A 13,801-nucleotide genomic window follows, 5' to 3' on the forward strand; every position below is an offset into this window, starting at 1 on the left:
AACTCCAAAAATGGACTGGGCACCCTCAATTTAATATTTGGTAGCACACCAATAACTGAAATCAATTGCTTCCTGTAACCATCAATTCATTTCTTACACCTCTCTCCTGGAATTTTAGATCGCTCTTCTTTCGCCCATGACCCATGTAAGACCCATGACCTCTGACGGAAACCCAACCTTCCGACACTGGGCCCTACATTGCACCCCAGAATTCTTTGGTAGTCTTCAGATTTGTACATAGTCAAGACATCCAGTGCCTGAAGCAGCAAAGCAACCCCAAAACATCAGTGAACCTCCACCATGTTTGAGTGTAGGGACTGTATTCTTTTCTTTAACCACTTGTCTACCGAGGACGTCATATGATGTCCTCGACTTTGTGCGGTGATATCTGAATGATGCCTGCAGCTACAGGCATCATTTAGATATCACCGTCTTCTGCCAGCGATTTTGTGCACAATAAGAACGATCATAGCGGCAGTTCCACTGTTTGATCGTTCTTATAGGTAGCGGGAGGGGACATTTCCCCCCTCCCGTCACCATCTGGTGCTTCTCCAGGCTCTCCCGTGCCATTGGGGGCCCGGAGAACGAATCTGCCGGCGCCAGCTCACAACGGAGGCCCGGAGCGCGATGTTGTGACGTCACGCCTGGGTACCCGGGAGCAAACAAAGCCGTAATCGCAGGTGTCGGCATGAGATCGTAATTTTTTTTCACAATCTCATGCTTTTCAAGCCTGGATGAGAGATGTGGGGTCTTATTAACCCCACACCTCTCCATAAAGAGAACCTGTCACAGTGATTCCTATTACAAGCAATGTTTACATTGCTTGTAATAGGAATAAAATTGATCAAAAAAATTAAAATGTAAAAATAAAACAATTAAGTAAAAAAAAAAAATATATATATATATATATATATATTTATTTTTTTTTTAAACGCCCCTGTCCCCGGTAGCTCGCTCTCAGAAGCGAACACACATGTAAACGCTGTTTAAACCCCACATGTGAGGTATCGCCGCGTGCGTTAGAGCATGTGCAACAATTCTAGCACTGAACCTCCTCTATAACTCGAAAATAGTAACCTGTAAAAAAATGTAAAGTCGCCTATGGAGATTTTTAAGTACCGAAGTTTGGCGCCATTCCATAAGTGTGTGCAATTTTAAAGCGTGACATGTTAGGTATCTATTTACTCGGCATAACATCATCTTTCACATTATACAAAAAAATTGGGCTAACTTTACTGTTTTGTTATTTTTTTAATTCATGAAACCTTGTTTTCCCCAATTGCAATGACCGCCATTTTATTCCCTAGGGTGTCTGCTAAAAAATATATAATGTTTGGGGGTTCTGATTAATTTTCTAGCAAACAAATTATGATTTTTACATGCAGGAGAGAAGTGCCGGAATAGGCCCAGTGGAGAAGGCCTCATTTCTTTTTCTGAAAGCAGTAGAATGATGGGCACATTCTCCCAAAAGGATTTCGGCTTCCTCAAGAATGTTTTGTCAAACTCCAATTTGGCCTTTTGTTTTTGTGTCAGCAGTATAGCGTCCGTTTTTATTCAGATGGCGACGTATAGTGCGAGCTGACATAGTCACCCTGTGACTGAAGGTCAGCTTAAAGTTGGAAGTTCATTGAGGTTCTTTATTCAACAAACAATCCTCTGCTGCAATCTTGATAATTGTTTCTCCTTCATCCACATCCAGGGAGATTAGCTACCAGGGGCTGTAAACTTCTTGACAATGTTGCACACAGTGGACACAGGAACATTAAGATCTCTGGAGATGGACTTGTAACCTTGAGATTGTCCATGATTTTCCACAATTTTTGTTCTCAAATCCTCAGACAATTCTTTGCTGCTCTTTCTCTTCTCCATGCTCCCTGTGGCACACATAGACACACAACAGAAAGGTTGAGTCAAATTTTCACCATTTTAACTGGTTGCTGGTATGATTTCTATATTGCCAGCACCTGTAAATTGTTACAGGAGTTTAATTACAAATTACAGGAGGATCAGAAACTTGGAATCTAATTTCTTCAGTTAATTTTTAGAGTTTTGTGTGGAATGTGTCAGATTTGGCTTTTTGTTTCTCCATTTTTTTGTGCCAAACCTATACAAACAAAATAAATAAACATGAGAATGTCTAAACAGTTGTAATTGCAACAATTTTCTGGGAGAAGTTATCTGACAGAAATGGAGGGGTGCCAATATTTTTAGCCATGACTGTATATGTGCAGGAAGCAGAGCTCTGGGAGGGACCCAGCAGGCCCCACCCATTACAGACTGCGTGCAGAAAACTACAGGAGGGGGTGGAGACAAGACCGGTCACCTTGCACTAGTAGAGAGAGTGACAGTAACCGGTCTTTATTACAGAAGCAAAGTGCAGGAGTTGTTTCATGGAGGATTACTGCACTACTGTAAGAAATACACAGAGCACACCATAGGTGTGCGCTGCCTGATGCATTAGGGTGTGCACCTGAAAGCTCAAAAACACGGTACCTATCTCTCACTGTGTTCATTCAGAAAGGGAAGGGGCCAATAAATGACATTACCCCTTCCCCCACGCATCCTGAAACATCATCTATGTGTGCCCACTGCAGTAGCCAATGGGAGAGGAGGGAAGCCAGCCATGCTGTGTGAGGGGACACCAGCCAGCAGGGGGAATCTGCACTGCAGGGAGTGATTAGGGTGTGCCTGGGCACACCTGGCACACCCTGTGCGCACGCGTATGGAGCACACTAAGATTCAATTAAGAATACACATGCTTCTTGTATGTAGACAATATTTACTCATCCTGGAGTTTATGTTTAGGTGCCTCCTCCTATAAAGCGAGCTTGTTACATTGTGTGAGAGATGTGACTATCTAACCCAAAACACCTCCTATCCATTGCTTTATATAAGGGGGCCTTGCACAGTTGCACCAATTCCTTCTGGAAAAAAAAAAAAAATACTGATAAAAAGTGTCCTATGTCTGACTTACTTGTCTGGGTCCTTTGTTGTTTACTATGGTCCTGTACTAAGAGCATCAGAATGATTTTTTAACACAACTACATTAGATATGGTGGGTAGTCCTTATGGTTGGCTCAAAGCCATCACTGGATGTTCTTTTGATTACTCTCATGCGCTCAATTATTTTTACTTGCCAATTATAAAATATATTTTTCATGACCAGCATCAACATACTTTCAGCCCAAAAACACATTCTGCTACTCCTCCAGAGTATTGGGATATCTCATGTGTGAGTCTTTTTTAAAGGATTGCTCCACACAGCAGGCAATAACGGAGTCAATACACAGGCTAGGGTCATACACAGGCTAGGGTCAGTACAGGCGACAGGCAGAGGCAACACTGCACTGGTGTGGAGTGATCAGCAACACTGTTGCTGGCTGCACTTGCTCTGGTGAACCCGTACTGATGTGGTGGCAATCAGGGACAACCTTTATAGTGTAGCATCTAGGTTGACCACGTGTCCCGGATTGCCCGGGACAGTCCCGCATTTTGCAGGTCTATCCCGGGCACCTTATTTCGAGGACAATACAGTGTCCCGGAATGAAACTGACACAGCCACCCCCAGGACCAATCTGATGCCCCCAAAAAAGGCCGCCACATCACCGCTTTACTCACTGACAGTACCTGTCCTGGCCGGGAATGCCTGGAGGAGCACAATCCCCACCCCCTGCTTGTGATTGGAGAAATCATAAATCCCACCTCTTGTGTCCAATCACTGTGCTGTGTTTCGTTAAAGCAAAAGCTGATTTTTGGGAAGGGGTATGTCCCTGAATGGTAGTTTTGAAATGTGGTCACCCTAATAGCATCACTGGCTCTGGTGACACTGGGACTGGTGTGGCTAGTGATCAGGAGTATTATTGCAGGCTTCACTGGTCTGGTGAGATTGTTCTGGATGTGGCAGTGTTCAGGAACACTTTTGGTGGCTTACATTGGTCTGGTGACATTGGGGAGAAATATGGCAGCAATCAGGAACACTGTTTCTGGTGGGCACCGGCCCAAGTAGGGCTAGGTGCCACGGACTGCCTGAGGTAATGGGACAGTCCAGGAAAGGGTTAAATGTCTCTCCCCTTTAGTTCCCCTCCCTCCCTCCCTCTGGGAGGGTGGGTTTTACAAGGCAGACAGGACCAATTAAACAAGAACGAAGGGGTGGGTTTTTGGGGAGCATGTGACCAAGGCTTTAAGGGGGGATTTCCCTCCCACCTTCTTCCTCTTACCTGCAGCAGCCCCCAGCAAGTGAGATTACCTACCTTCCTTGGCTGTGTCATGGCTGAAGATCTGCTGGGTTTGATCCGGGAGCGGGTGCGGTCCGATGGAGGCTTCCTGGCTCGCATCACCGCCGACCTGGGGATGCCTGGACCGTCCCCCTCGCCGTGCCCGACTGCGGATGATCAGGTAAGGGGTCGGCGGGCTCCTCGCAGGGCCACCCGACCGCCTGTGAGGCTGAGTCCCAGTCCCCCCAAGGCTTTACAGCGGCGCAGAGGCACCGCTGTACCTGATTTGGGAAAAACGGGTGGAGGGGGCGTGGCCTCCGCCCGAGGGGGCGTGGCCTGCGCGCGGCGGCGCCGTAGCCCCGCCCCCTTCCTCTTCTGATCCTCGGGTGCCTGCACAAAGTGTGTGCCTGTCCCCCTCCCTGTTTTCCATCATGGGCAATGCTGTGGTGAGTGGTTCCAGCTCCTCGAGTAGCGAGGAGGCTGGCTTAGTTGCTGACCCCCCCCTCCACCCCTGCTGCTGCAGTTGTCCCCTCCACTGCAGCTCTTCCCTCCACTGATTTAGCAGTGGATGTGCTGTCCCATCTTGGCCATGTGCTCACAACCCCCCCCCAGGCACCTTCAGCTGCAGGCCCAGATCCGGACATAGTGCCTCCCTCTCCTCGGCTGAACACCCCCGCTGTCCCCCCTACCCCCCCCCCCCGTTCCGCGAGTCACAGGAGCGATCGGTCCCGTAGACGGGAGATGCGGTCACACTCCAGATCCTCGTCGCGCAGCTCTGGGCGGCACGGCCGGTACAGCAGAAGCCGTCGCCACAGATCCCCCAGGCGTCACAGCAGGTACTGCCGGAGATCCAGATCCTCCCGGTGGGGGTCACCATCCTCATTTGGTGGTTCCTCCAGGAGCCGATCGAGGGACCGCGAGGGCAGGCTTAGGTCTAGACAGGGTTCATCGAGGCGCTCCAGGCGGCCTTCTCACGCGGACCAGCCGTCCGGCGTGCCAGCATCCTCTGTGGCTCCCGTGGCCACGACGGTTTTGGTGGCTCCCTCTTCAGTTCCGGCTTTCCTTCCGCCCGTTCCCGCATCCGATTCTTCGGTGGTGTCAGCTGCCATACCTCCAGTGGTCCCTCCTCCTCCTCCATCTTCGGCAGTTAACGGTGAGTTTGACTTCGCAGGGATCTGGGGGGCCCGGGGGTGGGGCGCATGCTTTGGTACCGGCTTTAAGGGCTTTATTGACGCAGCTGGAGCCTGGCTCCCAGGGGGTGGTTTCGCCTCCTTCGGGTAAACGGCCCCCGTCTCCGCCAAGGGCCGGTGTGCACAAGGAGGCCTTTTTCTGTGGGATTAGCCCGCTAGGGGCGCATGTTAGTGAAGACATCAAACAAAACATATGGGAGAATAAGTACATAGATATATGGTCTTTGGTTTCAGCTGATCAGCACACCATTGATAGGGAGCGCAAGCCATATACTGACAAGTCATTCGAGCGTAGACCCCGGGTGGCCAGGACGATAGGTAACTGGCTGCAGGCTTTCGCTGTGCTGGGGGGTATTATGGGGGAAAAACACCCCGGACGCTGTTCGGAGCTCTTCGTTTATTTGGACTCAGTATACAATGCCTACAAGTCACATGGCGGCAGCGCCTGGTGGAAATATGACGAAGAGTTCAGAAGGCGCTTGGCGTTACAACCCGAGGTGGGATGGGGCTGCAAAGCGACGGATGTCTGGCTGCGGCTTATGATGGCGCAGAGACAGACTCCCTTTCTTGGCTTGGCCGCTGCCTCCTCAGCAAACCAGCAGGGCGCAGCGGCCACAAAGAGACCCGGAACGTGCTGGCTCTTTAACGAGGGTCATTGCAAGTTCTACGGCTTGTGCAAGTTTAAGCACGAGTGTTCCTCTTGCGGTGGTGCCCACGGAGCAGTTCGCTGCCCCCGCGGAGCAAAACCGGCGCAAAGGGTTGCAGGGCCTGTTGAAGGGAAAGACGCCGGTGAGCGTGGAAGAGATGCTCCCCTGGCTAGACCGTTACCCCAATAGATCCGAGGCAGAATTGTTGCGCATCGGTTTTTTGTATGGTTTTCTTATCCCCTTCATTCCCTCAGATTCACACCAACTGTCTGGCAATTTGATATCGGCTACTCTTTACCCGGATGCTCTGCGGGACAAGGTTAGTAAGGAGGTCAATTTGGGTCGCATTGAGGGTCCATTTTTATCCCCGCCGTTTCCTAATCTGAGGGTTTCTCCCTTGGGAGTGGTACCCAAGAAGGAGAGCGGTAAGTTTCGGTTAATCCACCATTTATCTTATCCCAGGGGTTCATCGGTTAACGACGGCATCTCTAAAGAGGAGGAGTCTGTTTCCTATGTCTCCTTTGATAAGGCTGTATTGTTGGTCCGACGGGCTGGCATAGGTGCCCTGATGGCTAAAACTGACATTGAATCTGCTTTCAGGTTGCTGCCGGTGCACCCGGATTGTTACCACCTTCTGGGTTGCTGCGTGGATGGCCTCTTCTATTATGACACTTGTTTGCCTGTGGGCTGTTCCATATCGTGCCACTACTTCGAAATGTTCAGTCATTTTTGGAATGGGTGGTGCGATGTGCAACGGGTTGTAGATCCATCATTCACTATCTGCATGACTTCCTGATAGTTGCCCCGGCCGAATCCTCTCAGTGTCGTTTTCTACTTGACTCTTTCTGTGCTTTGATGAGCCGGTTTGGGGTTCCGCTTTACGCTGAAAAAACGGAGGGCCCAGCCACCAGGCTGTCTTTTCTGGGCATTGAAATCGATTCCCTCGAGATGGTCTTTAGGTTACCGGCGTACAAGCTCGAGAAGCTATTGGGTTTGATTAACGGGTTTTGCACGGTTGAAAAAGTTACTCTGCGCCAATTGCAGTCGCTGTTGGGCCTCCTCGTCTTTGCATGCCGTATCATGCCAATGGGTCGGGTTTTTTCGCGTCGGCTGTCTCTGGCCACCAGGGGTGCCAAGAGGCCGGAGCATCGCATACGACTGACTTCTTCACTAAGAGCGGACCTGTCAGTGTGGCGGCGTTTTTTGGGCACATACAACGGGTGCACGTGCTTCCTGTCGGACGAAGTAGGCAATCAGGAATTGTCTCTTTTCACCGATGCGGCTGGTTCGGTTGGGTACGGCGCTATTCTCGGGTCAAGTTGGAGCGCAGAGTCGTGGCCTTTAGAGTGGCAGGAGCAGGGTTTATGTCGCAACCTGACTCTCCTTGAGCTTTTTCCCATCGTGGTGGCGGTTGAACTTTGGGGGGAGCAGCTCAGGGACAAGAAGGTCTGCTTCTGGACCGACAATAGCAGTGTAGTGCATTGCATCAATGGTCTGTCTTCCTCTTCGCTGCCGGTTTTGGCCCTGCTCCGTCACCTGGTACTAAGGTGTCTGGAATATAATATCTGGTTCAGGTCTCGTCATGTTCCCGGTGTAGATAACGTTATCGCTGACTTACTGTCTCGTTTTCGTTTCCAGGAGTTTCGGAATGTTTTTCCCCGGGGGCGGATCAGGACGGTCTGCCTTGCCCGAGATCCCTGTGGACCCTGGTGTCGGGAATTTGATGCCCCTCATTGCTGCTTCGGTGACTCCGGCTACCTGGTCCAATCATGGTAAGGCATGGAATGCCTGGTCGGGGGTGGCGGGTGACAGGGACGTGGCTTCCTGTGGGAGGGTTCGTTTTCAGGTACGATGGATTGTCTCTTGTGTTTGGAGCTTTCTGGATGTTCCGCTGCGGTGGCTCAACGCCGCATGGGGGGAGTTGGTTCAAGGATAAAAAAAAAAAAAAAAAAAATTTCACCTAAAGTTTCGCGGTTGACAGGATTGCACAAAACATTTCAGTGTCTTGCAAGCTTTAAAGGGTTGGCGGAAGGTGCACGGGAAAAGGGACGGTAGGCGTCCAATTTCCTTTGCCTTGCTGAATTCTCTTGTCGGGGCAACGTTTACGGTATGTTCCTCTCCTTACGAGGGGCTCCTTTTTCTACGGCGTTTTGCTTGGCTTTTTTCGGAGCGTTACGGGTAAGCGAACTGGTGGCGTCCTCGGCTACTGGTCCCGGGGCCTTTTTAGGGATGACGTCCTACTGTCTAACGGGGTGGTACAAGTCCGTGGAGAAAGTCCAAAACAGACCAGCTTGGGAAAGGTTCTTGGCTACGCCTTGGGGCGGTGGGGGGGACGCTCTGTCCAGTTGCCATGGTAACGGAGTTCCTGAAGGTGAGTCCTGTTGGAAAAAAAATTTTGGTGCATGCTTCTGGGGCCCCCCCCCCCCTTTACGCGGCACCAGTTCAGTGCGGTTTTCAAACGCTGCCTTGTGGCTGCGGGGTTTTCAGCGAGCGATTTTGGCACACATTCGTTCAGAATTGGCGCGGCTACGGAAGCGGCAAGGGCCGGATTGGGATGGGTGACATTCAAAGAATTGGTAGGTGGAAGTCGGGGTGCTATGCAGGCTATGTTCGCCCGGAATTGTTATTATAATGTTTTTTCCCCTTTTTCAGGTCCTGGTGCGCCGGTGGTGCACATTCTGGGCCTTTCTTATATATCCATCGGGCCACGCAGAGGGCCATTTGTCGGCCGGGCGGCAGGTCCCTGGGATTTCCGGTGCAGGTTCATTGGAGAGGTATTGGGGGTCTCCCCTGGTCGCGGATACTGATGGAAGCAATTCAAATTGGCGGCGTGTCTCGGACGCCGGTGGTGTTGGTTATCCATGCAGGGGGGAACGACATTCGCTCCCTGCGGGTTCCGGAAATCATTACCCTGATGAGAATGGATTTGGAACGGATGGTTTTTCTTTTTTCAGAAATGATGTTGGTCTGGTCTGAAATTATCCCTCGGGTCACCTGGCAGGAGGATAGGGATGCAGCAGCAATTGAGAGGGCTCGTAGGACAATTAACGCACGCATGTCCCGGTACGTCAGGGCCAGATCAGGGGTAGTGGTGAGGCACAGGCAGCTGGAAGGGGACAACAGGCGGCTCATGGGTCAGGATGGAGTCCATCTTAACGATATCGGGCTCGATATCTTTTTGTCTGGTCTTCAGGACGGCATAGAACAGGCCCTTTATATTTTGGGTGGGGGTCGGAGCCCAGTTTGAGGGGCTGTGCTCCTCCTGTGGCGGTAATAATAATAAAGGAAAAGGGGGAAGGCTTTTATGCCCGTCGGTTTAGGCCGGCGGCTGGCTGGTTGCTTCCCCCCCCCCTTGGTAATTTACCATAAGATGGTATTAAGGTTAAACAGATGTTGTTTATGTTTTAACAAATAAAGCTGTGGCCGACCCCTACGTCCATTCAAGGATAATATGTGTGGAGTTTTTATTTATGGAAAGGGGGGAGACTAGGACATAGATATGGGTAAGTGGTTGGTTCAGGTAGTCTGGTGGGCACCGGCCCAAGTAGGGCTAGGTGCCACGGACTGCCTGAGGTAATGGGACAGTCCAGGAAAGGGTTAAATGTCTCTCCCCTTTAGTTCCCCTCCCTCCCTCCCTCTGGGAGGGTGGGTTTTACAAGGCAGACAGGACCAATTAAACAAGAACGAAGGGGTGGGTTTTTGGGGAGCATGTGACCAAGGCTTTAAGGGGGGATTTCCCTCCCACCTTCTTCCTCTTACCTGCAGCAGCCCCCAGCAAGTGAGATTCCCGCCCTCCCTCCCCTGGTTTTTTCCCGTTTTATCCAACAGCTTAGGTGGTTTATAAAAAAAAAAAAAAACAAAGGAAATAAAAGGATATATATTGTTAAAAAAAAAAAAAAATATGGAAATGTGCGAGTAACAAATGTTACGGTGGTGTTATGACGGTGGTTATCCCGTACGGTTTACGTTTTATGGCTTTGGTTTTACAGGCCTTGTTATCGTGTCTAAGTGAGATATTTATTGTTAAGTCACAGCTGGCGGTAATAATAATAAAGGAAAAGGGGGAAGGCTTTTATGCCCGTCGGTTTAGGCCGGCGGCTGGCTGGTTGCTTCCCCCCCCCCTTGGTAATTTACCATAAGATGGTATTAAGGTTAAACAGATGTTGTTTATGTTTTAACAAATAAAGCTGTGGCCGACCCCTACGTCCATTCAAGGATAATATGTGTGGAGTTTTTATTTATGGAAAGGGGGGAGACTAGGACATAGATATGGGTAAGTGGTTGGTTCAGGTAGTCTGGCTTACACTGGTCTGGTTATGCTGGGCTGGGGGTGATCAGGGGCACTGTTGATGGCTTACACTGGTCTGGTTATGCTGGGCTGGAGTGGTGGTGATCAGGGACACTGTTGATGGCTTACACTGGTCTGGTTATGCTGGGCTGGGGTGGTGGTGATCAGGGACACTGTTGATGGCTTACACTGGTCTGGTGACACTGGGACGTGTGGCGATGATCAAGAACACTGTTGCTGCCATACACTGGACTGGCGACACTGCAACTGGTGCGACAGTGATCAGGAACACTGTTGCTGGCATACGCTGGTCCAATGACACTGGGGCTGGTGTGGCAGTGATCAGGAAAACTGTTGCTGGCTGCATTCGTCTGGTGTGGTGGCAATCAGGAACAATATTTCTAGTTACACTGGTGTGGCAGTGATCAGAGAAACTGGGACAGGCTGCACCAGCAGTCCTGGCAGGAATTGTACCCCATCGCTTTTGCGGGTGTAGCGCCTGCTGATCACAATCCATTGAAGTGATTAGGGGCACTTGTGTGGGTCCAAGGGGTTAAAGCAGGCAGAGAGGAGGCAACAAAATGCCCCCTCATGTGTATTTATTTTATGATAAAAGAAGGAAAACTAGTCACAAAAGATTTCCAGTCATGCTGGAAAATCTGAATGATACCACATTTACTATCAGCAAGTCAATCCCTTCAGCTCCTAACTGTCCCTAGTACTGCTACAGTAAGTCACATCACCAGAGAATGTTGGATATATAATATGGCCATAAGTAAATGTGACCACATCAATACCTTGGATGCCGGAAACACATCTTGGGTTTTTTTTTTTTATAACAAAAAAAAAAAAGTTGGGTAGCATAATATCATTACAAATGCCCAGAAGTGTTATTCTGTTTGCTACTAAAAGCTATGCCAGCAATGTCAGGTGTCAGCCTAAGGCCTTGTACACACGACGGAACATGTCCGATGAAAACGGTCCGCGGACCGTTTTCATCGGACATGTCTGCTGGGAGCTTTTGGTCTGATATGTGTGTACACACCATCAAACCAAAATCCCCGCGGACAGAGAATGCGGTGACGTAGAAGACACCGACGTTCTCTAACACGGAAGTTCAATGCTTCTACGCATGCGCCAAATCAATTTGACGCATGCGCGGGATTTCGGGCCGCTGGTTATACGTCATAACCAGCGGACATGTCCGATGAGTCGTACTAACCATCGGACATGTCCGACGGACATGTCCGCTAGGCCAGGAAACCTGTCCGCTAGGCCGTACACACGTTCGGACATGTCCACGGAAACTGGTCCGCGGACCAGTTTCAGCGGACATGTTCGGTCGTGTGTACGAGGCCTTACAGTCCAAACCAAAGAGCCAAATAATGGTTCTATAGATCCAGCGTCAGCAAAGCTGTGATGGGTACAGACACAAAACCAGTGTGTGCCCAGTTAGCAGTCACAATATTTAACATTAACACAAATACAGTCTTTTAGATATCACTTTGAAACTAAAAGAAAAACTAAAAATAACTAAAGTTTTTCAGAGTTAAGTAAGCTTCAAATCATATTTTTTATTTTATTTTTATCTAAAACTTCCAATGTGTATGTATAAGTCCAACCATCAAAATATTTGTACACCAACATGCAATATTTTACCAATACTGTTCCCGAACCATGAATTAAGTTGTCAGTCTTATACAGTGGGGGGAACAAGTATTTGATACATACGATTTTGTAGGTTTTCCTATTTACAAAGCATGTAGGTCTGTCATTTTTATCATAGGTACTCTTCAACTGCGAGAGACAAAAACAAAAATCCAGAAAATCACATTGTATGATTTTTAAATAATCAATTTGCATTTTATTGCATGACATAAGTATTTGATCACCTACCAACCAGTAAGAATACCGGCTCTCACAGACCTGTTATTTTTTCTTTAACCACTTGCCCACCGCGCCATAGACATTTTACTGCTACAGCGCGGTGGAGTTATTCTGGGAGGACTTCCCTGGGACGTCCTTCCAGAATCCTTCACTCGCGCGCCCCCTGGGGCGCGCTCCTGGAATCATCCGTGAGCACCGGGTCTAGAAGACCCGGCGCATCACGGTTCGCGGTAAATTGCCGCTGATAGCGGCCGTTTACCACGTGATCGCTACGTCAAATGATGGAGCGATCACATGTAAACAAACCGGCGTCATTTGATGACGCCGGTTTCTCCGTCTCCTCTCTGTACCGTTCGGTACAGTGTGAGAGGAGGGGGGGGGGGGCGGGTGTCAGCAGCAGCACTGAGGGCTGTATCTGTGACAACTGCAGTCACAGATCCAGCCATCCATCCATCCCAGCTCAGCTATCCCTGCGCAATACTCTGCAATACCCCAATAATCTGCAATACCCCAATATTCTGCAATACCCTGCGTGATACTCTGCAATACCCCAATACTCTGAAATACCCCAATACTCTGCACGATACGCCCCAATACCTCAATACTCTGCAATACCCTGCGCGATACTCTGCAATACCCCAATACTCTGCAATACCCTGCGCAATACTCTGCAATACCCCAATACTCTGCAATACCCTGCGCGATACTCTGCAATACCCCAATACTCTGCAATACCCTGCGCGGTACTCTGCAATACCCCAATACCCTGCGCAATACTCTGCAATACCCCGATACTCTGCAATACCCTCTGCGATACTCTGCAATACCCCAATACTCTGCAATCCCCCCCATACTCTGCAATACCCCAATACTCTGCAATACCCTGCGCGATACTCTGCAATACTCCAATACTCTGCAATACCCAAATACTCTGCAATACCCAATTTTTTAAAGCGCCCCTGTCCCCGTGTGCTCGCATGCAGAAGTGAACGCATATGTAAGTCCCGCCCACATATGAAAACGGTGTTCAAGCTACACATGTGAGGTATCTCTGCGAACGTTAGAGCGAGAGCAATCATTTTGGCCCTAGACCTCCTCTGTAACTAAAAACATGTAACCAATAAAAGTAATTAAAGCGTCGCCTATGGGGATTTTTAAGTAGCGAAGTTTGGCGCCATTCCATGAGTGTTCGCAATTTTGAAGTGTGACATGTTAGGTATCTATTTACTCGGCGTAACTTCATCTTTCACATTATGAAAAAAAATTGGGCTAACTTAACTGTTTTTTTTTTTTTAAGCACAAAACATTTTTTTTTTAAAACACGCGAAAAAAACATGCGAGATAAAAAGTTGTAACGGCCGCCATTGTATTCTCTAGGGTCTTTGCTAAAAAAGCATATATAATGTTTTGGGGTTCTATGTAATTTTCTAGCAAATAAATGATGATTTTTACATGTAGGAGAGAAATGTCAGAATTGGCCTGGGTGCTTTAGAATGCCTGATGGTGCTCCCTGCATGTTGGGCCTCTGTATGTGGCCACGCTGTGTAAAAGTCGAACACATGTGGTATCGCCATA

The sequence above is a fragment of the Rana temporaria genome, chromosome 1, assembly GCF_905171775.1.
Source record: "Rana temporaria chromosome 1, aRanTem1.1, whole genome shotgun sequence".
Classification (NCBI taxonomy): Eukaryota; Metazoa; Chordata; class Amphibia; order Anura; family Ranidae; genus Rana; species Rana temporaria.